Genomic DNA, 22,421 nt, shown 5'->3' on the forward strand with positions numbered 1-22,421 from the left:
TCACTTGCCTGGTTGCTACTAATTCAGTCCTATCCTACTTGTCTTTTTTTCCACACCATAGTACACCCAATTAAACCCTTCATTGCTCATCTACTAACCTAATTAGCAATGCAGACATATGACCTCATAGGAAGTGGAGTATATGTTCTTTGACAGTGAATATTTATACTCTGAACCTTGGCATCCTAGGAAATATATATACACTTTCCCATCTTGGTCATGTATAACAGCACTTGCTATTTCCTTTGTTAAAGTTTTTTCTAAAAAGAATAATGTCTTACTGTTCTCTTAACCCCTTTTCCTTATCTGTTAGGAACCTCTCTTGACATGAGATTTTCTTGCCAATTTCAATAGCCAGGAGGATACCTTGGTTCTTCAAGGAATCATTCCTTCTCCCAGTGAAGGTCTGAATCAAGCATGCAGAGAAGCAGGTGGTGCAGTTGGGTGTACACATACTTCATTATTATCTACTGATGCTGGAAGTATACCTTTGAATGAAAAAAAATTTGACACAAATTTCCCAGGAACAGTTATATAACAAGACAATATTTATTCTTAGTCTTATCATTATATATGCACTGCAATTAACTTATTCACATGATGATAAGCACATGAAACAGAAAATGGAAGAAGAGTATTCTTAGGGACTTGCAATAATGAACTTTAAAAAATCAAATTTTCTATAATAGCAGACACATTCAGAACACTGAACAAATTGAAACACTCACCTGCCAAACACCATAGAAGATTGTAGCAGAAAATGCATACTAGAAAAGCCTTCAGGAACATTTTTGAGTGTCTCTTACCACTCCTAAAAGAACTAGAAGCTCATTTTATTTGATAGCTTTTTATACATTTTAAAGAAGATGGATCAAGTAAATGAAAATCCTTGGAATAAAGTACTAATAATATTATTAGTGATAATTGGTAGCAGTTATATTATATCTACTATGTACCAGATATTGTGCTAGCACTTTATAGGTATTATCTCATTTGATCTTCATTTTTTCAGTTGAGGAAACTGAGGTAAACAGCTTAAGAGACTTGTCCAGGATCACACAGTAAGTGTATGAAATAGGATTTGAACTCAGGTCTTCCTGATACCAAGCCCAGAACGCTATCCATTGTATCACCTGTCTAAATATGTTAGGTATTATTGTATATCATCTTATCAAAAGTATTTTTGTTCACATTTTACAGGTGGGGGAACTGAAGCCAAGAGAAATTAAGTGTTTTGCCTGAAGTTATATAGCCAGTTAGCATCTGAATCAGAATGAGTAGTCAAATTTCCTGAATCTCATGTCATAATTCTTTTCATTGTACCTGGCTAAATCTATAAGCTATCATCAGTATCCAGGTTATTTCTTATCTCTTCTCACTCCATCTCTTTCCCCTTCCTCATGGAGATGACCCTTTGCTACTCTGCTCCTTTCTCAATCCCTTTTGCCCAATCAGAATGTTCAAATTCAATCCACCCCTGATCCCCATGTGTCTATTTTTAAACTTCATAAATACTCAAACCTTGCCTGGTTATTTTATGAGAAATATTTTGACAAGGGAAGAAAGATAGCCTTGAGCACATTTGTTCTTTGCTTCTCTTGAGATGTTTTTATTTGAAGAGATGCTGTCAAGATTGATAGAAGGGCAAAAACAAAGAAACAAACAAAATGGAATTTCCGGACTTTCTACACATTCCTGATAATATTCCAAGGCTTCCTTCTCCCTAAACACCATAGAACATCTGTGCTCACCTCTGAATGAACATTTCTAGAAACCACTTCACAATGAGTATGTGCATACAATGCCCACCAGTGTGGACATCTTAGTCTAAGAGGGGCCCAGGAGGAAAAAAAAAGGAAATTGTTTTCACTGGATGTCTTCTAGGGATTACTAAGCAGAACTACCAGGCAATAGTACCAATGTTTGCAGAACAACTGCAAAGTGCTTATCCCTGTGCTGTATATTAGAAGAAGGAATATGGGAAAAGAAAACACTACCTCCACCCTTGAGTAACTGATAGGAAAGCAAGACAATTGTCCATGAAACAATCAGAGAACAAGATTGTATTTAAGTGATAAAATTTATATTATTAAGCACTATAGAAGCTTGTAGGATCAAGAGACCACTGTGAACTTGAATCTGAAAAGGCTTCATGGAAGACCTGAGGTTTCAACTGTGTCTTGAAGAATGGACAAGATTTGAATAGGCAGAAGACATGAAGGGAAATTATTCTAGGGAAGGAGAAATAGCATAAATATGTATTGTGTTCAAAAGATGAAGGAGATGAAGCCCACCAGCAGGAATTTCTTCTTTGGGGGCAGTGACATTCTCCAAAGGTAGGTATAAATGGAAGACTGTAACTGAAATAATTTTTTCCAGTTCTTTACACAAACACCTTTAACCTCCCTAGAGTAATTATGTTTACACTATATGTAGTTTAGGATTTTATAGATTTATGTATATGTATGTATATATATATATATATATGTGTGTGTGTGTGTGTGTGTGTATGCATATATACAGACATATATGTGTATATTTGTAATCCATTTCACAATAACTATGATCATATAATGCCCATGAGAGTAAGCACCTTGGTCTAAGAGGGACCCAGGAAATATACACATACACATGGAAATTATAAAGAAAAAAATGCAACAGTATCTACCTCAAAGATCTTGCATTTCTATTGGCAGGTCAATAAAATATACACACAGAAAAGTATAATACAAAGTAAAAAAGTCAGGTGAACAAGAGCGATATCAGAATGCTCAAGAAATACTTATCATAAAGAAGAGGGCCACCAAACATTTCACAAAACAAAATTTATCAAACGAACTCCCATAGTGTCTTTCATAGCCCTGTAGTCAGGGAGGAAAAAACTTAAAAAGATGGAATTACCACCATTTTTTTCAATCCCCACTTTCACAATCTTGGAGTCCTTCCCTCTTCCTTTTCAATTTTTCCCCATTCTCTCTTTCCCCCCCTTGCATCTTGTCAATTTTATCTCCACAATATCTCTTCCATCTTCCCCTTTCCACTTAAATTACCACCATCCTAGTTCAGGTCCCCAACTTTTGTCACCTAGTCTATTGCTTCTAATTAGCCTCCTCTACTCAAATCTCTTCCCTCTCCAATCCATTCTCAACACCTACCTATCAAATTTTCTTTAAAAAGTTCTAGTAGCCTCTAAGGTAAAACTACTTTCTTAACCAAAAAATATGCAGACTCCTTCTGTATAGCTTTGAAAGTTTTTCATAATCTTTTCCAGCCTGACTTTCAAGACATGGTATACATTCTTTCCCCTCATGCACTCTATAACCCAACCAAACTAGTCTGTTATTCCTTATATGTGACATTCCATCTTTCACCATGCTTATGTATTGACTACTCTTCATTCCTGAAATACATTTCCTCCCTTGCCCAACCTCTTAGAATCCCTAGCTCAGCTCAAATATCACATCTTACATAAAGCCTTTCCTGACCTCCCTAGCTATTAGTTCTTTTCCCCTTCTGAAATTCCCTTATCCATATTTGATATTTACTCTTGTAAAAATAGTTGTATCTCAGGTGAAATGTAACTCCTTGAAGACAGGGGATCTATTATTTCTTTCTTTGTGTCCTCAGTGCTACGTATAGTGCCTACCATATAGTAGGGACTTAATAAATCATTATTGATTGAATATCAATTCAGTAGGAAGGAACCTCAGAGATCATAGTCCAGTTCTTATTTGAACTCTACCCAATATGCCCAACAAGTGTCATTTGCTGAAGATCTCCATTGAAAAGAAGCCCATATCTTTCTAGAGTATCCCATTATGACTTTAGAGTATCTCTAATTGCTAGATAGGCTTTCCCTTTATCAAATTTTTAATTCTTCCTCTCTGAAATTTACCTCTACTGTTCTCAGTTCAGTCTTCTAGGCCCAAGCCAAATAAGTCCAATCCCTATTGCACATGGCATATACTTGAAGATGGTGATAATGTTTCTCTTTTTAACTCCGCATCACAAGCTCTCTTTATGCAGAGCAGTGCCTTTGGCTGATACTTATCAGCTATTCTATTCTCCCACCATCCTGACTACCCTCCTTTGAACATGCTCAAGTATGTTGACTTTCTTTGTTAAATATGGTGTCCTAAACTGAACAGAGTACTCCAAATATGATCCAAGTAAGGTAGAGTACAGTTGCTTTCGGATATTATGCCTTTGATGATACACCTTAAAATAGCATACACTTCCTTGGCTGCTATATTAAACTGTTGGTTCATATTGGTCTTGCAGTCTACCAGATTCCCAAAATCTTTTACATACAGACACTTGCCTAGTTACATCTCTTCCATCCTAATTGTATATTGCTGTTTTTAGTATTACTTTTATTTCCCTAGCTAGACCTTATGGACTATGCCTTGAAAATTTTTTGTCACTTCTACTGCTCCTGTCTGAGTTCCTGTCAAGTCTGAGAATAGTGAGTTTTAAGTCAATATTAGTTAGTTGATTGGTTATGCATAATGGAAGAAAATTGGCTTGCATGATTTTACTGGTTCTGATCAAATGCCTTGCATCAATTTGAAGAGATGTTGAATGAATTGAAATTTGGGGAATGCTTGATATTACCAGATCTGTAACCACCAGTGAAAGAACCAGTGCTATGAATTAAGTGGTCACTAACAACATTTGCAATCCTGATCCTGTAACAATGAAATAAGGCAGAAATTAGTACCTTGTTAGCAAGACTAAGCAGTTAAAATGGAAACTACCAAAGAGGGAGAACTCCTGAGGTGAGCTATTCTGTGTCCTGCCTATACATTCCCCTGTCTCCCCTATTCTCCTGCCCCCTGGATGCTGTCTTCATACTCTGGTGCCCTATGTCCCCCTTTATGCATTTGAGGGTTTGCTTATTGCTATTTGCCCTAGACACAAAAATGCCTCATATTCTCTCTGCTCTCTGCACATGGGGGTGAGATGCCCACATTTTTAGAACTAGGGAATATGTGAGATGTGTCAGAGAAAGAGAAGAATAGAGAAGGGTATCAGGCTAACTCAGGGAAGTAGAGAAGGGAAAACCAGAACCTATGTGATCCTTAATGTCAATGTTTTCCACCCTTGGGACAGGTGCCTTGGCTGACTGTTTTCTTTCAATGGAATCATGTGGCATAAATGGCAATTCCATAGCAGCTGGGGTATTTAATTCTATCTTGTCCTAATCAATGAATTAACAGCCAGTCTGGGTTGTATGATAGTAGGGTAAAGAGTGGGATGGTACTTTGGAGAGCAATCCAGCTTTCCTCTCAATGCTCATGGGGACCAAGAGAAAGAAATGGTCTGAGTGAGTGAATTTGGCTTTCCACATCCCCCAAGTCTCACCTACTTTTTCCAGTCTGGTGCCTTGTAGCAGCAACCTAAACTCCCTGCCATCCTTCTCTTATCCCTACCCTTCCCAATCCAGGGGAATAGAACAAAGGAATAAAGTTGTTAGCATGAAGAGAGAAACCTCAGCCTCACTTGTCATCTGACAGTAATGACACAGGCAGACTTCTCAATTTCTTGGATGGCTACCCATCGGATTCTTGAAGTCCATCTTCTAAGAAAACCGAATCTACATGTCTGACACACACTGTTCATCTCCCATCAGAACTGGAAGAAATAAACAAATGAGTAAGATAAGATTCAACCATACAGCAACATAATATTTGTAGTATACTTTTCATGCCTTAGCACTTTTGGGAAGATCCCAGTGGGGCCTGTGGTCTATCCTGAAGTAGAATTATGGGATTTTCATCTGGAAGGGACTGTAGAAACCATGTAATCTGCCTATTTCATTTTACAGATAAGGAAAATGAAACCTCAGAGAGACAGGATGATTTTCGTGAGGCCACATAGCTAGTTTAGATAAGTGAGAGAGGAAAAACTAGAACTCACTGTCTCTGTCAGACAATGAGACAACATTATAGATTGTGTTAGAGAGAGCTATGCTGTGTGGTATAAACAGAGTCAGAGGAAAAGGAGCTTTATTAAAGGATTGGGTTGGTCAGAGCTGGTTTCCTGAAGAAGGTAGGATTTACAGCAAGCCTTGAAGGGTGATTGATAGAATTGGGATATTGTTCTAGGAGTGTCTTTTAGCTCCAGCCCAGGTGAACCAATTTGACTAAGCTGCACTCGGTTAGGGATGTAAAGCCCACAGAAATTGCAATAAATCATTCTTTATGCAGTCTGGAAAACAAATACTGGACTGATGAGAAAGAATGTGAAAATAAACCCATGATCCTGACCCAGAACAAACGATCATATTTTCCAGTTCAAAGATGCTGAGAATCTATTAATAGCCTTGTAATTCCAGAGACTGAGGAATTTTTTTCATCAGGTTCCATTTTGAAAGGGAGCATCAAAGTCCTAGCAGGAAGGACCTGCAGATGTCACACCACACACACACACACACACACACACACACACACACACACACACACACACACAATAGTGCCGGCAATACACTGGGTACCCAGGGACAGCTTTCAACACAGACAACACAGCCTGCCTAGCTCCCAGAGGTCTGAAGTCTAGCAATGGCAGCTGCTCCATTCCCTAGGAAAGATGATGAAAGAAAAAGAAGTGGAAACAAAATAAGGCTTGTAGTTTGCTTTAGCAAAACAATGTTGTATTTTTTAAAAGAAAAATCAGACTATGCTTTAATCAATCAACAGACTGACCCCAAGAGCCCCTTCTCTTCTCAGTCTGATGCTGTTTGAGAAAGCAGGAGGTATACTATGCCTTCTAAGAACTAACAGTCTGGGTTAAGGAAACAAGACACATACATATAGAAAGCTATAACCTCAAGCAAAAATAGATGGGGGTGGGGGGAAAATGACATTGGCTCAGTCACTGGAAGACATGAAGTAGTTCAAGTCTCACCCCTCAAGGGGCTGGAGGGGAGGCAATTTTGGTCCTGAAGAAAGGGTTTCCACAATGACAGGATTCTATGGGTGGCAGCTACCCACAGTCACCAAATGTAAGAAGCATGCCTCCCCCACCCCCTGTCAGCACCCTGAGACAAAGCCCCATTTGTTTGTTCCATGTTATTTAACAGTTCTGTACATATGAGACAATTAGACAATAGTATAAGTCAATGCACAATTAAGTACCAAACAGTATGGTTGCAGGCTAAATTCTATACAAGTTCAGTTAAAGGGAGAAATCTGTGTGGGTTGTGATAGAGAGGGAATATTTTCTGGGGAAAATGATACATTTGAGCTAGACCTTAAAAGTTCGTCTTGTTCATCACCCACCTCTAGGTAAAAAGAATGGTCTAAACAAAGACATGAAGGTGAGAGTGCAACTGAACAGAATACTTGTAGATTAATCAGTGAATAGGTCAGGCTGAAGCAAATGCCTAGATGGCAGAGGAATGGGAGGCAGGAAACTGGACCTCAGGGAGTTTAGGCATAAGAGGAATCACTAATCAATAGAGAAAGAGAATTCCAATAGTGATTTCCTGATCACTAGCTCAAGATTCTTTTTCACTTGCATAGTACAGCTAGTACTAATTTTGTCTTCAAGGCACAATGAAGGATTTCACTTTTGAACTAGCTAAGAAGATGAGATTTAAAAACTTTACAAATAGACGATTACTTTATTGCATTTTCTCTGTTTTTTGAAGTTTCATCAGTGTTCAGCCAATCCTACAAAATGTCTACCTGTAAAAATGGAAGTTATTAAAAATCAAACATTAATTTTTGAATCTGAGTTTGTGAAGAATCTCAATAGTGACAAATTTCAATAATCAACAAACACTTATTGTCTATTCTGCACAAAACACCCCTTGCCATCACAGGCAAAAGATGCAAAGTTTATAAATAACAATAATAATATTAGCTAGCATTTATGCAAAAATTTTCAGGCTTGTAAAGCACTTTATAAATATTATCTCTTTTGAGGTAGGTGGTATTATTCTCATTTTACAGATGGGGGAAACAGACAGAGAACAACTAAGTGACAATATCCAGGGTCACACAACTAGTTAGTTAAGACATTTTCAGTTCTCATGGATCTTAAAAGTTAGTAATCATAAGAAAAATCACAGGATTTCGAGTTGCAGTGGTCTTACAAATCATTAAGCCCAACTTTCTCATTTTACAGATGAAGTAACAGAAGTGCTGAACAGTTAAGGGTCTTACCTGAAGTTGCTAAGTTTTGAATCTGTGTACTATGACTTCATATCCAGTATTTTTTCTACTACCATATAAGCTCTTACGGGAAGAAGTTTGATTGAGAATAAAGATTTTTATATATTTATATCCCTCTGTCCCATCTTCTCACTCATTCACTAAGAAGGCAAGCAATATGATATCAATTATATATGTGAAATCATGCAATGTATATTTCCATATTAGTCATATTGCAAAAAAATAAAAATTAAAAATAGATTAAGAAAATAATCCTTCAAATTGCACTCAGAGTTTATCAGTTCTCTCTCTGGAGGTGAATAATATTAACTTTTAGTAAAATGCAATTTCTCTGATTATCTCTTTTAAATTAGATCTAATTTTCCTTTTGTTTTTTTCTGAAATCATAATGCTTCTCCTGTGTTTTTTTCTCAACTGAAGAATATGAGACTCTTTTTTCCGACCTTTATTTTAAGTCTGTATGTGTATGTCTTTGGTTTCTAATCCATTCTGCTATTCACTTCCATTTTATGGATGAGTTTATCACATTCACATTCACAGTGATGATTATTATGTATTTCCTTCCATACTATTTTCTTCTATTTCATTTTTCTCTCACTTTTTAACCTGTCCCTCCTTAAAAGTCAGTTTCACTTCTAACCACTGCTTCCCTTAACCTGCCCTCTCTATTATCATCTCTTCTCTCTCTTATCCCCTTTCCCTTTTTCCCTATTGGGTAAGATAGATTTCTGTACACAACTGATTGTTGTGTGTGTGTGTGTGTGTGTGTGTGTGTGTGTGTGTGTGTGTGTGTAAACAAAAATTTCTTCCCTCTTTGAACCAATTCTGATGAGAGTGGGGTTCAAGCATTGCCCATCATTCCCCATCTGATTTTTCCCTTTACTATAAGTTCTTCCTTGCATGCTACTTTTATGTGTCAGAAACTTCCCTGTTCTATCTCTTGCTTCCCCTTTCTCCTGCTGTATCTCTCTTTCTCACTCCTTCAATTTTTTTTTGGTAATCATTCCAGTATAATTAACTCATATCCATAGCTTTTGTCAATGTAAACTCCTTTTAACCATTCAATTAATTTTTAAAATTTTATTTTTTGAATTACATGTTATAAAAGTTTTTCAATATTCACCCATTTGTATATTTATAAGTTATATATTTTCTACCACTCTCCCTTCACACCCCCCTCCCCTTAGTGATGAACAGTCTAGTAAGAGTTGTGTATATATATATATATATATATATATATATATATATATATATATATTTATATTTGTGTTCAACATATTTACATTTTAGTCATTTTGTATATGAGGAATTAGGACCAAGGGAAAAGAAAGAAAATCATGAGATAGAAATGAAAAACATAAGAGAAGCTTTTTTTTTTTAGGTTTTTGCAAGGCAAATGGGGTTAAGTGGCTTGCCCAAGGCCACACAGCTAGGTAATTATTAAGTGTCTGAGACCAGATTTGAACCCAGGTACTCCTGACTCCAAGGCCTGTGCTTTATCCACTACACCACCTAGCCACCCCTAAGTTGTTGTTTTTTTAAGTGAACATAGTATCCATTCAGATTCTGTGGTTTTTAAATTTTTTTGCTTGTTTTTTGTTTTCCTCTGAATGAGGATGGCATTATCCATAAGAGGTCTCTCAGGGTTGACCTAGATCTCTGAACTGCTGAGAGGAGCTGCTTCCATCATTAACTATACAATGAATGACAAAGTTCTTAGGAGCTACACGAATCATCTTTACATATAGGAATATAAACAATTTGACCTTATTGAATCCCTCATACTTTCCTTGCATGTTTAACTTTTTATACTTCTCTTGAGACTTGTGTTTGAATGTCAAATTTTCTGTTTAACTCTGATCTTTTCATCAGGGATGCTTGCACTAAATTAAATATCAGTTTATCCCCCTGAAAGATCATACCCAGTTTTGCTTGATGGGTTATTCTTTTTTTTGTTAATGTTTTTGCAAGACAAATGGGGTTAAGTGGCTTGCCCAAGGCCACATAGCTAGGTAATTATTAAGTGTCTAAGAACGGATTTGAACCCAGGTACTCCTGACTCCAGGGCTGGTGCTTTATCCACTGCGCCACCTAGCCACCCCTTGATGGGTTATTCTTGATTGTAATCCTAGCCCCTTTGCCTTCTGGAATATCATATTCCAAGCCTTTTGCTCTTTTACTATGAAACTCATATCTCATGTGATCCTGTCAGTGACTCCATGATATTTGAATTGTTTCTTTTGGACTGCTTGCCATGTTTTCTCCTTGATCTGGGAACTGTAGAATTTGGCTATAATATTCCTAAGAATTTTCATTTTGAGATCTCTTTTGGGAGGTGATCAGTGAATTTTTTCAATTTCTATTTTACCCTCTGAATCTAAGATATCATGCAGTTTTCCTTTATATTTTTTGAAATATAATGTGTAGGTTATTTTTTTAATCATGATTTTCTGGTAGTTCAAAAATTTTTTAATTATCTCTTGATGTTTTCCTGGTCAGTTGTTTTTTTCTAAAGAGATATTTCAAAGTTTCTTCTATCATTCCTTTTGTATTACTGTGTATTGATATCTCATGGAGTTTCTAACTGTCCAATTCTAATTTCTAAGGAATGACTTTCTTCAATGAATTTTTGTACTTTTTTCCCATTTGGTCAATTTTTTTTATTTTTTTATTTTTTGCAAGGCAAATGGGGATTAAGTGGCTTTCCCAAGGCCACACAGCTAGGTATTTATTAAGTGTCTGAGGTCAGATTTGAACTCAGGTCCGGTGCTCTATTCACTATGCCACCTAACAGCCCCTTCTGCTAAGTTTATATCTTAGGCTTCCCTGGCACTGTAATAACTAAGTGGCACTGAGGATAGAGCACTGCCCTTGGAGTCAAGAGGACAGGAGTTCAAATCCAGCCCCAGACACTTGATATTTACTAGCTGTGAGAACTTAGACAAGTCACTAAACTCTGATTGCCTTGCATTCAGGGCCCTCTCCAATCATCCTGATTCTTTTTTTTTTTTAGGTTTTTGCAAGGCAAATAGGGTTAAGTGGCTTGCCCCAAGGCCACACAGCTAGGTAATTATTAAGTGTCTGAGACCGGATTTGAACCCAGGTACTCCTGACTCCAAGGCTGGTGCTTTATCCACTACGCCACCTAGCCGCCCCATCATCCTGATTCTTACCTGGTCACTGGACCCAGATGACTCTGAAGAAGAGAGTGAGGTTGATGATTTAGCACAGCACCCCCCCCCCAAATCCATTTCATGTGCTGGTTATGACATCATCTCCATGATGTCATGTTCTTCTTTGAGAATGAAGGACAAACATCAACATCAGTAGCTTTTTATATCCAAGTTCTTTTGTTGTTATTATTGTTGTTTACTCATCTTTCCAACCCACTCTGTTTACCTGAGGATTGGGGAAACACTGTCCCAAGTTTCAAACTTTATTATGATGCTGTTTTCAGAGCTAGTTCCAGAGATTGTGAAGGTTTCTGTCTTTCCAAAGTGGTTTGATGGGGGAGAGGTGTGCTCACTGCTCTCCTGTCAGTGCTATGGTCTTTACTCAGGAAGGAATGTATTCCTCCTAGCCCTGGAACTGTGACCAGGTCTCCTGCTCCTCTGCCACTCCAAGTAGTAGCACCCCTTTTGGTTCTGAAACAATGACCAGATTCCTTGCTCCCTTCTTATAGACTACAAGTTCTCTCTTCTTCCCAGGAACTGTGAGCCAGAACAGGCATTAGAGTTGTCAATCAGCATCAGCTGTATTCAGTTCCAGTAATGAGTCCCCTATGATCTCTTTCTTACTAGTTGTCTGACCCCCTTACTGTATGGGTTGAGAGCTCTCATAGCTGCAGTTGCCGCTGCTGCTATGTGAATGCAGTCTGACAAGCTTACATCCTAATGTCATAGAACTCTCCTGCTGACCAACTAAGGTTTTGTTGCTCAGAAAGATATCTGTGGACCTTTTGTTGGCTTTGCCATGCCAAAATTTGATTTGAGGTGTTATTTTAAAGTTGTTTGGAGGGGAATATTGAGCAAGTTCATCTGGGTTGCTGTCTCTAATCCATCATCTCGGTCCCACTTCCACCTTGGATTCATTTAAAAATTATTTTAACAACTATATTTCTATATTATTTGTTGCCTTGGCAAATACTTTATGTCTTTGAAAAACATTATTCTGAGAAGAGATCCATGGGATTCACAGACTGCCTCAGGCATTCCTGACACACTCAAAAAAGTTGATAGCACCTAGATTAGATGATTCCTTTTTTTCTAAATTAAATTTTATTTTTTCAATTATCGAGAATTTATTCTCTCATCATCTCTCCCACCCAAAAAGAAAAGTACACCCCCAAAACAAAGTAAAATCAAGAAAAACAAATTTCCATATTAATCCTATCCAAAAATGTGTATCTCATTCTTGATTACCACTCTCAGCAACTCTCTTTGCCATCAATTTTACACTATTGTTGATGTTATAAATTGTTCTCCTGGTTCTGCCCAGTTCTGATTCACTCCATATGAATCTTCCCAGGCTTCTCTGAAACTAATCTGAACTATACATTAAGATTGGTAGGTAAGATTTCCACATTATCAAAAGGACCCAGAAGAGACCTACTGATGTTGAGTAAAATGAGCAGAACCATGAAAACATTGTACACAATAACAATAATATTGTACAAGGATCAATTATGAATGACTTAGCTTTTTCTCAGCAATACAGTGATCCAAGATAATTCCAGCAGATTCCTAATGAAAAATGTTATCTACATTCAGAGAAAGAACTAATGGAGTCTGAATGCGGATCGATGCATACTGTTTTCCCTTTGCTGTGTGTGTGTGTGTGTGTGTGTGTGTGTGTGTGTGTGTGTGTGTGTGGTGGGGGTGTTTGTCTTCTTTCACAACTTGACTAATATGGAAATATATTTTACATTATTGATCATCTATAACCTATATCAAAACTGCTTGCCAACTTGGGGAGGATTATATGAGGGCAAAAAAATGTGAAACTCAAAATATTATAAAATGAATTTTGGAAATTGTCTTTATGTGCAATCGGAAAAAAGTAAAATGCTATTTCAAACCTGATATTCAAAAACTTGTTGTCTTGTAATAACTGGTTAGTTTAACTTAGAATACCTCTACTGGTTTTCTCCTTCATTTTTCTCATTTGGTTTAAGCATCTTAGTGTATAGTGAAAAGGACCAAGATTAGGAGTCAAAGGACCAGGTCTGAGATCTGAACCATAGTTCATCTACTTACTTCTTGTATAACTCTAGGCTAGTCACTTCCCCTTTCTTTAGTTCAGTTTCTCCATCTGTAAAAATGAAGGAACTGGACTTAAAGATGATCCCTAAGATACCTTGCAGCTTTAATTAATTATTTGTCATTCTAAGGTTTTTCAATATCATACCACTATTTACTTCTCAGACTTCCCTGTTTGGCTAAGCTCATGTCTCTCCTTGTTCTGACACCTCAATTTCCTCTATCTTTTCCGCCATCCACCAGACAGCCCAGTAATGACAACAAATAGTAAATTTGGTTCTGCTGTGTTTTCCACATTAACCTCAGCTGTCAGTACCATTTACCCATCTGGGCTGCATTAGTAGATCCCTCTAGGCAAGGCTTAGCTTCCCTGCTGCCAGTCTCTGTGGGAGTTGCTGGCCAGCTTAACCCCTCACCTGCTGCTGTCTTGGTCCCTGGTAGCTTTCTCCCTAGTCCCAGGTAATTTTCTTTGACTGATAGCATGATGTGCAATTCCTGGTTTTGTGGATTTACCTGACGCATAGCAAATTTTGTTTCGGTCCTTTATTGTTCTCTTGTATGTGTCTGGAGTGTGTTTGGGGGTTTTTGGGGGGGATTAGGGGGTATTTTTATAAGCAAAAGAAGGGGTTTTATTATTTTATCCAATCTGTCATTCTTTTTGTTTTATTGAATTGTTTAAGCCATTCACATTTAAAGTTAATTTTCCTCCATATTAGTTTTTTTAATTAGCATTTTCCCCTCTTTCTCTGTAAAGACAGTACTTTGTTCTTTCTGTTACTTTTGTTTAATCTGCTTTAGTCACCTCATTCACACTGACTCTTCCTCTTCCCAGCAACACTTCCCTCTATTTCGTCATCACTTTCCCTAGATTTGGAATTTTGCTTGACATTAATTTTCTTTTCTTTTTTTAATCTAGCTGTTTAATTCTTTTCCTCTTTTCCCCCTCTGTTAATAGTAAAAGGAAATTTTGCTCTCTTTCCCCCCAACATTATAGCTTTTTTGTTTCATCTTCTGTGCCTTCTTCTAGAAAAGGTTTTCCTTCCCTTATTCCCTTCCTTTTCTGTCTAGTCTGGACTTTTATTTTTGATTTATGGCCCTGATAATTATCTCCTTTTTTAGTTTCTGTATTCTTCACAGAATTAAGGATATAAAAATGTACCTGTCTTGAATTTTCTCTTCTAAATAATTTCTATGTTACTGCCCTGTAGATCTCTCCCCTTCCCCTCTTTTTAATGTTATGCCATACTCCATAACATTTCAGGTCTGTTACTCCATTATCACTTCTATTTGATTTCTGCTCTCACCCTTGTGCCTTTTTAGGAAAAAAACTCATGTACCTACTGCTGTTGTTATTGACCTCTTTGTTATTTTTCTCTCTCAATTTTTCCCTCCTTTTTTTCTGGGATAATTTAATTTCTTGCTGCCTTCCTTGGTTGCTGTATTTGCTTATCTTTCCTGTATTTTTCTTGTCTGAGTTAATTTTTCTGAGATATCTGCAAAGTAAATAACTTGCTTGTCTGATCTTCCTTGTAAGAATTCTTTAAATACTTCTTTTTTATGAAACATCTATCTTCTTTTCATTAGTGCTTAGGTTCAGATTTGTAGGGTATGTAAGTTGAATACTTTTGCTCATTCCAACACATTATTCTCTTCCTGAGGTTTCTGGTGGTTGCAGAATTGTCTTTTTTTACTATTAAGTTATTGTACTATTATGGAATTCATCCATTCCTTTATATTTAAGGTCTTCCAATCAGTTGCAGAGTTTTCAGTATAGAGCTTTTTTTTTTCTGGAGGTAATCTATAAATTCTCTCTATTAACACCTAGTTTTTTTTCCCTGTGTTCAGAAATTCTCTACAACAGTGTTATGAAACCCAAAAAGAAACAGAGGTCACTAAATGTTGCAAAAGAATCTGTCTGGGCTATATTTTGAATTAGAAAATGAACATTACCTATGTTCTATTGTATTTTGATTTATTTTGTTAAATATTTCCCAAATCCATGGTAATCTGGTTCATGCTGCAGCTAAGTGTCTTGGATCAGCAATACAGACTACAGACTACATATTTGACACTTAAGCTATTCAATTTTCTTGTATTATTTCTTGCAACATGATATTCAAAGTTTTCTGTTGTAATATTTTTTTCTGGGAGATGTATAATCCTTAAATTGTCTTCACACACCCTGTCTTTGAGATCAATATGTTTTGTTTGTATGGAGATCATGTTTTCTCTTAAGATTATTTTTGTTTTTCTTTTTCCAGTTTGTCATTCACTTGAGTTTTTTGCATTCCCAGGCATTATCTTTTTCTTTGGTGAGATTTGCCCCTATGGATTCAGGTTTTCCTATTCTGGCAATCATTCTTTCTGTATGGGTCACAATTTCTGTTTTCAAAATTTGCATCCCTTTTAAACCATTCAAGAATAGTTTGATATAGTTGCATGCTCTTTTGGGATTCCATAGGTTCTTCTTTGTCTTGCAATTCTCTTGCCTTGAAATATTTTTCATCACTTTGGACTCTTTTAGCATATATTGTGACCATATTCCCTTGTTATTAATATTATGCCTTTGTGCTTTATTTGCTTATGTTCAGGGTCTTTAAATGAGTTTTCTTCCTCCTAAGATCTTTGGTAATGCCAGGCTTTTATTTTTTTCTTTTTAGATTCCCCTAGCATTCACCTTCTTATTTCTTTCTTTGATGAAATAAGCTACAACTCAAAACTGTCTCAATCTTCTCCAATTCTGGGCAATTAATATCTCACAATCTCAGTGTCTAACCTAAGTGCCTTCTGCACCTAACCCCAGGTGGTTGATGGGCTCCTCTTCTAAGTTTGGTGGAATACCACACAGCCACACATATACCCCACCCCAATTCCTTCTGTCCCTTCTCTGGTTGAGCTCTCTTGGAGAATGGAGCTCTGCCATGCTGCTCTCCCAACTCAAACAAACTCCTTTGTTTCGTTTTTTCTTCACTGAGAAGAAGGGAGGGGAAGAGTTAAGGTTGCATTCTATTTATTACAAGCCCAGGGTCATCACGTGCAGCTCTAGGAGCATGGTGACACAGCAGCAGAAAGGTGCTGAGTCAGCATATTAGGAATTAAGGATTAGCCTTCTCTGCTATTAGTTCATTGAATTGTTACCTTATTAAAGTCCTTGATGTCTTAAGCCTTGAAGACAACTGGAATTACATTATCTCTTGAACATCATTTCTATATTTGAAAAATTTGAGAGATTGAAAGGATCAGAGATCATATCTAAGTTAACAATCTTCTATGTTGGGCAATTCATATTTCATAGATTCTAGACTTTTTCTCAAGTGAAAAAATTCCCCAAGTCCCTTTCCTTTATGCCTGACAGAATCCTCTCCATTGCTGGTGCCTTGTTTTCTCTGATCCTTGGTTCTCTAGCTAAACTCTCCTGCAACATAGTCCCCTGTCACACTGACCTTCCAGTCAGAGCAAGCTTCTGGCTTTTATCCTTCTATGGTCAGGATGGGAGCAGAGTTGAATTCCGTTTACAAACTAGTAAGTTGACTGATATAGCCTTGTCAGATCACAGTTGATTGATGTGCTCAAAGAGCAGGTTAGGGATAAGGAATTCATCTCTAATTAATTGCTTATTCATTAAGTTGTCGCCTCAATCAGGAAACTGCTGAAATTGCTTTATCTCATATACATAATTCTTGTTTTGCAAAGATTTAAGAGGTTATACACATCAGAGAGCATGCCTAGTCTTCAATCTTGTTGGTCATATGACCTGGATGTAAATTATGTTTTGTCTAAAATTCTACCTCTTAAAATCCCTGACTATTTTCAAACTCAGTTCAAATGCACCTTCTAAAGGAGGTCTTTCCTAGTCCCCTGCAGATATTTGAGACTTCTTAGGTGATTTTTCAAGAGATATTTACTGATTTTTCTCAGATCCCCTAAAGACCCCATCAAACACTGCATTGACATACAATTCTCACTTCACACAAACCCTCTAAACCTGTATAATATCAATCAGCTAGACTGAATGATCACTAAAGCTTCTTCTAGCTATAATATTTTACAGCTCTCTGGCTTGACTTATTGAGGTTTCATTACTCACAGAATTCTGGCCTGCAGGAATGAAGCAGCAATGATTATAGAGAGTAAACAAGAGTCCAGATCTGGGACTGCCTCTTTTCTCTTGTACTTTTGGAGAACACTTTCCTTCCCCTGCCTCACCCACACATAATCCCTCTAGCCCCTTTATCACATTTGAAGAATTTATAATGATTCCAATGCTGCCCACTATACTTTTGATGCAAAGGGAACTTTCCTGTTTGTCTTCTGAGATACTCAGTATTTTAGCTAAATTACTTTCTGCAAAGTACTGTTAGACTTTATAGTCTCAGAAGCATCAGTAAATTGGACTACAACATGGACTTTTGACTAAACTAAAGCTATATTTTGAAAATAGCAAAATCCTTCACATTTAAATAATACTTTAATATCTTTTCAAGCATCTCTTTGTATAGTATTTTCTTTTGTTTCAGGTGTTGCTTTAGCTAAAAGATTTATTATCCTGTGGTGTCCTTAGTACTCAACTCTTCTCTATATGTTATCTCCCCAAATTAAAATATTAGTTCCTTGAGGGCAAGGACTGGTCTGATTTTTGTATCTGTGCCTCTGGGACAGTGCCTCACAAATAGTAGGTGCCTAATAGATTTTTTTTCATTTATTGTTGAACTTTCCTGTCATAAAGTAGTCTGTACAATATAAAATAATTGAAATAAATCTTATTTTATACTCAAGACTAATATCTAGGGAGATCACCAAGGCAAAATTTATTATTTCCATTTTGCATACAGGGAAACTGAGCTCCAAAAAGTTAGTAGCTTATGGACACATAGCCAGTCAATAGAGCTACGACTAGAACCTAAGCCTTTCTTTCTACCAGAATGCCTCATTCACCTTAAGATTCAGTCACACCAAGGGCAATTTTTGCATGCTGGGCATTTGGTTTTGAGCATAAATTCAAGTGTTACGTAGAACTCATAATGCATAGACCACATACTGAGAAATGTGACTAGATGTACCTAAAGGTTTTCCCTTTCAGATCTACCTTACTGGACAGTTGTTCTATTTATAAGATAACCATGAGAGAACTCCAGGGGCTTTACATCCATAGTTTCTGTGATGCTTTCTTGAAATTGCATGGATCAATTTGATTAAAAAAAAGAAAGAAGAAAACCAAATTGCTAGTATTATAAATGAAAAAGGTGAACTCACCACCAATGAGGAGGAAATTAAAGTAATAATTCTAAATTATTTTGCCCAACTTTATGCCAATAAATTTGATAATCTAAGTGAAATGGATGAATATTTACAAAAATATAAGTTGCCCAGGTTAAATGAAGAAGAGATTAAATACCTGAACAACCCTATCTCAGAAAAAGAAATTCAACAAGCCATTAGTGAACTCCCTAAAAAAAAATCTCCAGGGCCTGATGGATTCACAAGTGAATTCTACCAAACATTTAAGGAACAATTGGTTCCAATGCTATATAAACTCTTTGGAAAAATAGGGAAAAATGGAACTCTGCCTAACTCTTTCTATGAAACCAATATGGTACTGTTACCTAAACCAGGAAGAGTTAAAACAGAGAAAGAAAATTTTAGACCTATTTCCCTGATGAATATAGATGCAAAGATTCTAAATAAAATCTTAGCAAAATGACTACAACAAGTCATCACTAGGATAATACATTATGATCAAGTAGGATTTATTCCAGAAATGCAGGGTTGGTTCAATATTAGGAAAACTGTTAGTATACTCAATTATATCAATAACAAACCCATCAGAAACCATATGATCATATCAATAGATGCTCAAAAAGCTTTTGACAAAATACAGCATTCATTCCTATTAAAAACACTAGAGAGTGTAGGAATAAATGGACTGTTCCTTAAAATAATTAGCAGTATCTATCTGAAAACATCAACAAGCATTATACTCAATGGGGAGAGGCTAGGGGCATTCCCAATAAGATCAGGGGTTAAACAAGGGTGCCCATTATCACCACTACTATTCAATATTGTATTAGAACTGTTAGCATCAGCAATTAGAGAAGAAAAGGAAATTAAAGGAATTAGAATTGGGAAGGAAGACACAAAACTCTCACTATTCGCAGATGACATGATGGTCTACCTAGAGAATCCCAAGAAATCATCTAAAAAACTACTGGAAACAATTAGCAATTTTAGCAAAGTTGCAGGTTATAAAATAAACCCCCATAAATCCTCAACTTTCCTATATATGACTAACAAGAAACAGCAGGAAGAGCTAGAAAGAGAAATTCCATTCAAAGTAACCTCAGACAATGTAAAATACTTGGGAGTCTATTTGCCAAGACAGACTCAGAATCTTTTTGGAAACAATTATAAAACACTTCTCACACAAATTAAATCAGATTTAAATAACTGGGCAAATATCAACTGCTCATGGATAGGTAGAGCTAATATAATAAAAATGGCAATTCTACCAAAACTAAACTATCTGTTTAGTGCCCTACCAATCAAAATTCCAAAAAATTACTTTAATGAGCTAGAAAAAATTGTAAGTAAATTCATATGGAGAAATAAAAAGTCAAGAATTGCCAGGAGCTTAATGAAAAAAAATGCAAACAAAGGTGGCTTAGCACTACCTGATCTAAAATTATATTATAAAGCATCAGTCATCAAAACTGTTTGGTATTGGCTAAGAAATAGAGTGGTGGACCAGTGGAATAGACTAGGTGTAGAAGCAGGAGAGGATTATAGTAATCTGCTGTTTGATAAACCCAAAGAGTCAGGCCACCAGGATAAAAACTCCCTCTTTGATAAAAACTGCTGGGATAATTGGAAGTTAGTATGGAAGAAACTTAGATTAGACCAACACCTCACACCCTTTACCAAGATAAGATCCAAATGGTTACAGGACATAGACATAAAAAACAATACTATAAGCAAATTAGAAGATCAAGGACTAGTCTACCTGTCAGATCTATGGAAAGGGGAACAGTTTATGACTAAGGAAGAGATGGAGAACATCACTAAAAACCAATTAGATGATTTCGATTACATTAAATTAAAAAGGTTTTGCACAGATAAAACCAATGTAATCAAGATCAAAAGAAAAGTAGTAAATTGGGAAACAATCTTTACAAGTAATGATTCTGACAAAGGACTCATTTCTAAAATACACAGAGAACTGAGTCATATTTTTAAAACAAAAAGCCATTCCCCAATTGACAAATGGTCAAAGGATATGCAAAGGCAATTTACAGATGAGGAGATCAAAGCAATCCATAGCCATATGAAAAAATGCTCTAAATCATTAATTATTAGAGAAATGCAAATTAAAGCTTCTCTGAGGTACCACCTCACACCTCTCAGATTGGCCAGTATGACCAGGAAGGATAATGATCATTGTTGGAAGGGATGTGGGAAATCTGGGACACTATTACACTGTTGGTGGAGCTGTGAACTCATCCAACTCTTCTGGAGAGCTATTTGGAACTATGCCCAAAGGGCAACAAAAATGTGCATACCCTTTGACCCAGCAATACCACTACTGGGTCTATACCCTGAAGAGATGAGGAAAAAGGGTAAAAACATTACTTGTACAAAAGTATTTATAGCAGCCCTGTTTGTGGTGGCAAAGAATTGGAAATCCAGTAAATGTCCTTCAATTGGGGAATGGTTTAGCAAACTGTGGTATATGTATGTCATGGAACACTATTGTTCTATTAGAAACCAGGAGGGATGGGATTTCAGGGAAACCTGGAGGGATTTGCATGAACTGATGCTGAGTGAGATGAGCAGAACCAGAAAAACACTGTACACCCTAACAGCAACATGGGAGTGATGTTCAACCTTGAAGGACTTGCTCATTCCAACAGCGCAACAATTGGGAACAATTTTTGGCTGTCTGCAAAGGAGAGTACCATCTGTATCCAGATAAGGAGCTGTGGAGTTTGAACAAAGTACAAGGACTATTCCCTTTAATTCAGAAAAAAAAACCAGATGTCTTATAGTTTGATCTGGTTACCTCTGAGAATTCTGTTCTCTTTAAGGATATGACTTCTCTCTCATCACACCCAGTTTGGATCCAGGTACAACATGGAAACAAAGTAAAGACTGACGGAGTGCTATCTGTGGGGCGGGGGTGGGGGGAGGGAAGCTAGATTGGGGGAAAACTATAAAACTCAAATAATATCTTTAATAAAAATTTAAAAAATTTAAAAAAAAGAAATTGCATGGAAACAGAGCCAGATAAAGCAGCAATATTTTATATCATGTGATATTATTGTATTTTCCTACTCTAAAAAAAGAGGTCAGTTTTTATTTTAATGCTATAAGAGGGGGAGATAAGACACTCAGAGAGCAACTTATACCTAGCTCTGGGTGTCTCTCACTTGATTTGTAGATTACCCCAAACTGGGTTTTAAACTCCATTCAACATCTGTTTACAGCTACAGATTTTCCTGGCTAGTAACATGCAGTACTTCCCAGATCTGACTCCTTTTATCAGTGAGACTGGTCTTTACTCTTTGACTTTTAAATCTACCCCAGAACTATTTATATCTCAGCTTTTGCAGATAGAGTTCTATGCCTGCATTCAGGCAGACCCGAGTTCAATTCCAGCCTTAGATGCTTCCTAGCTGTGTGATCCTCTATGGGACTTGATTTGTTCAGAATAAAATGGAGAAAATAATGATACCTATCTCCCAGGGTTGATGTGACGAGTAAATGAGATGATATTTGTAAAATACAACACAATGAATGACTTCGTCATTTGGGCTTTCTTTCCATCTTTCCTTCCATTTTTTTCCTCCTTCCTTCCAATTGGTATGGTTGAGGGTAGAATGGGGAGGGATATCTCTGCTTTGGGAGTGTGGTTTCAATATACCTGATCATACCATTAAGTGCTTCAGTGCTTCAGAACAGGAAATTTCAAAATATAGGAAATAACCACCTTGGA

At 36.7% G+C, this 22,421-nt stretch overlaps 1 protein-coding gene across 4 annotated transcripts in view; it reads left to right on the forward strand.

Moving 5' to 3' along the window:
* The window catches only part of ARHGEF4 (Rho guanine nucleotide exchange factor 4), a 524,411-nt gene that overhangs the window by 371,503 nt on the left and 130,487 nt on the right, over positions 1-22,421 (forward strand). The window lies entirely within an intron of this gene.

This window comes from Macrotis lagotis, chromosome 1 (assembly GCF_037893015.1).
Source record: "Macrotis lagotis isolate mMagLag1 chromosome 1, bilby.v1.9.chrom.fasta, whole genome shotgun sequence".
Lineage (NCBI taxonomy): Eukaryota > Metazoa > Chordata > Mammalia > Peramelemorphia > Peramelidae > Macrotis > Macrotis lagotis.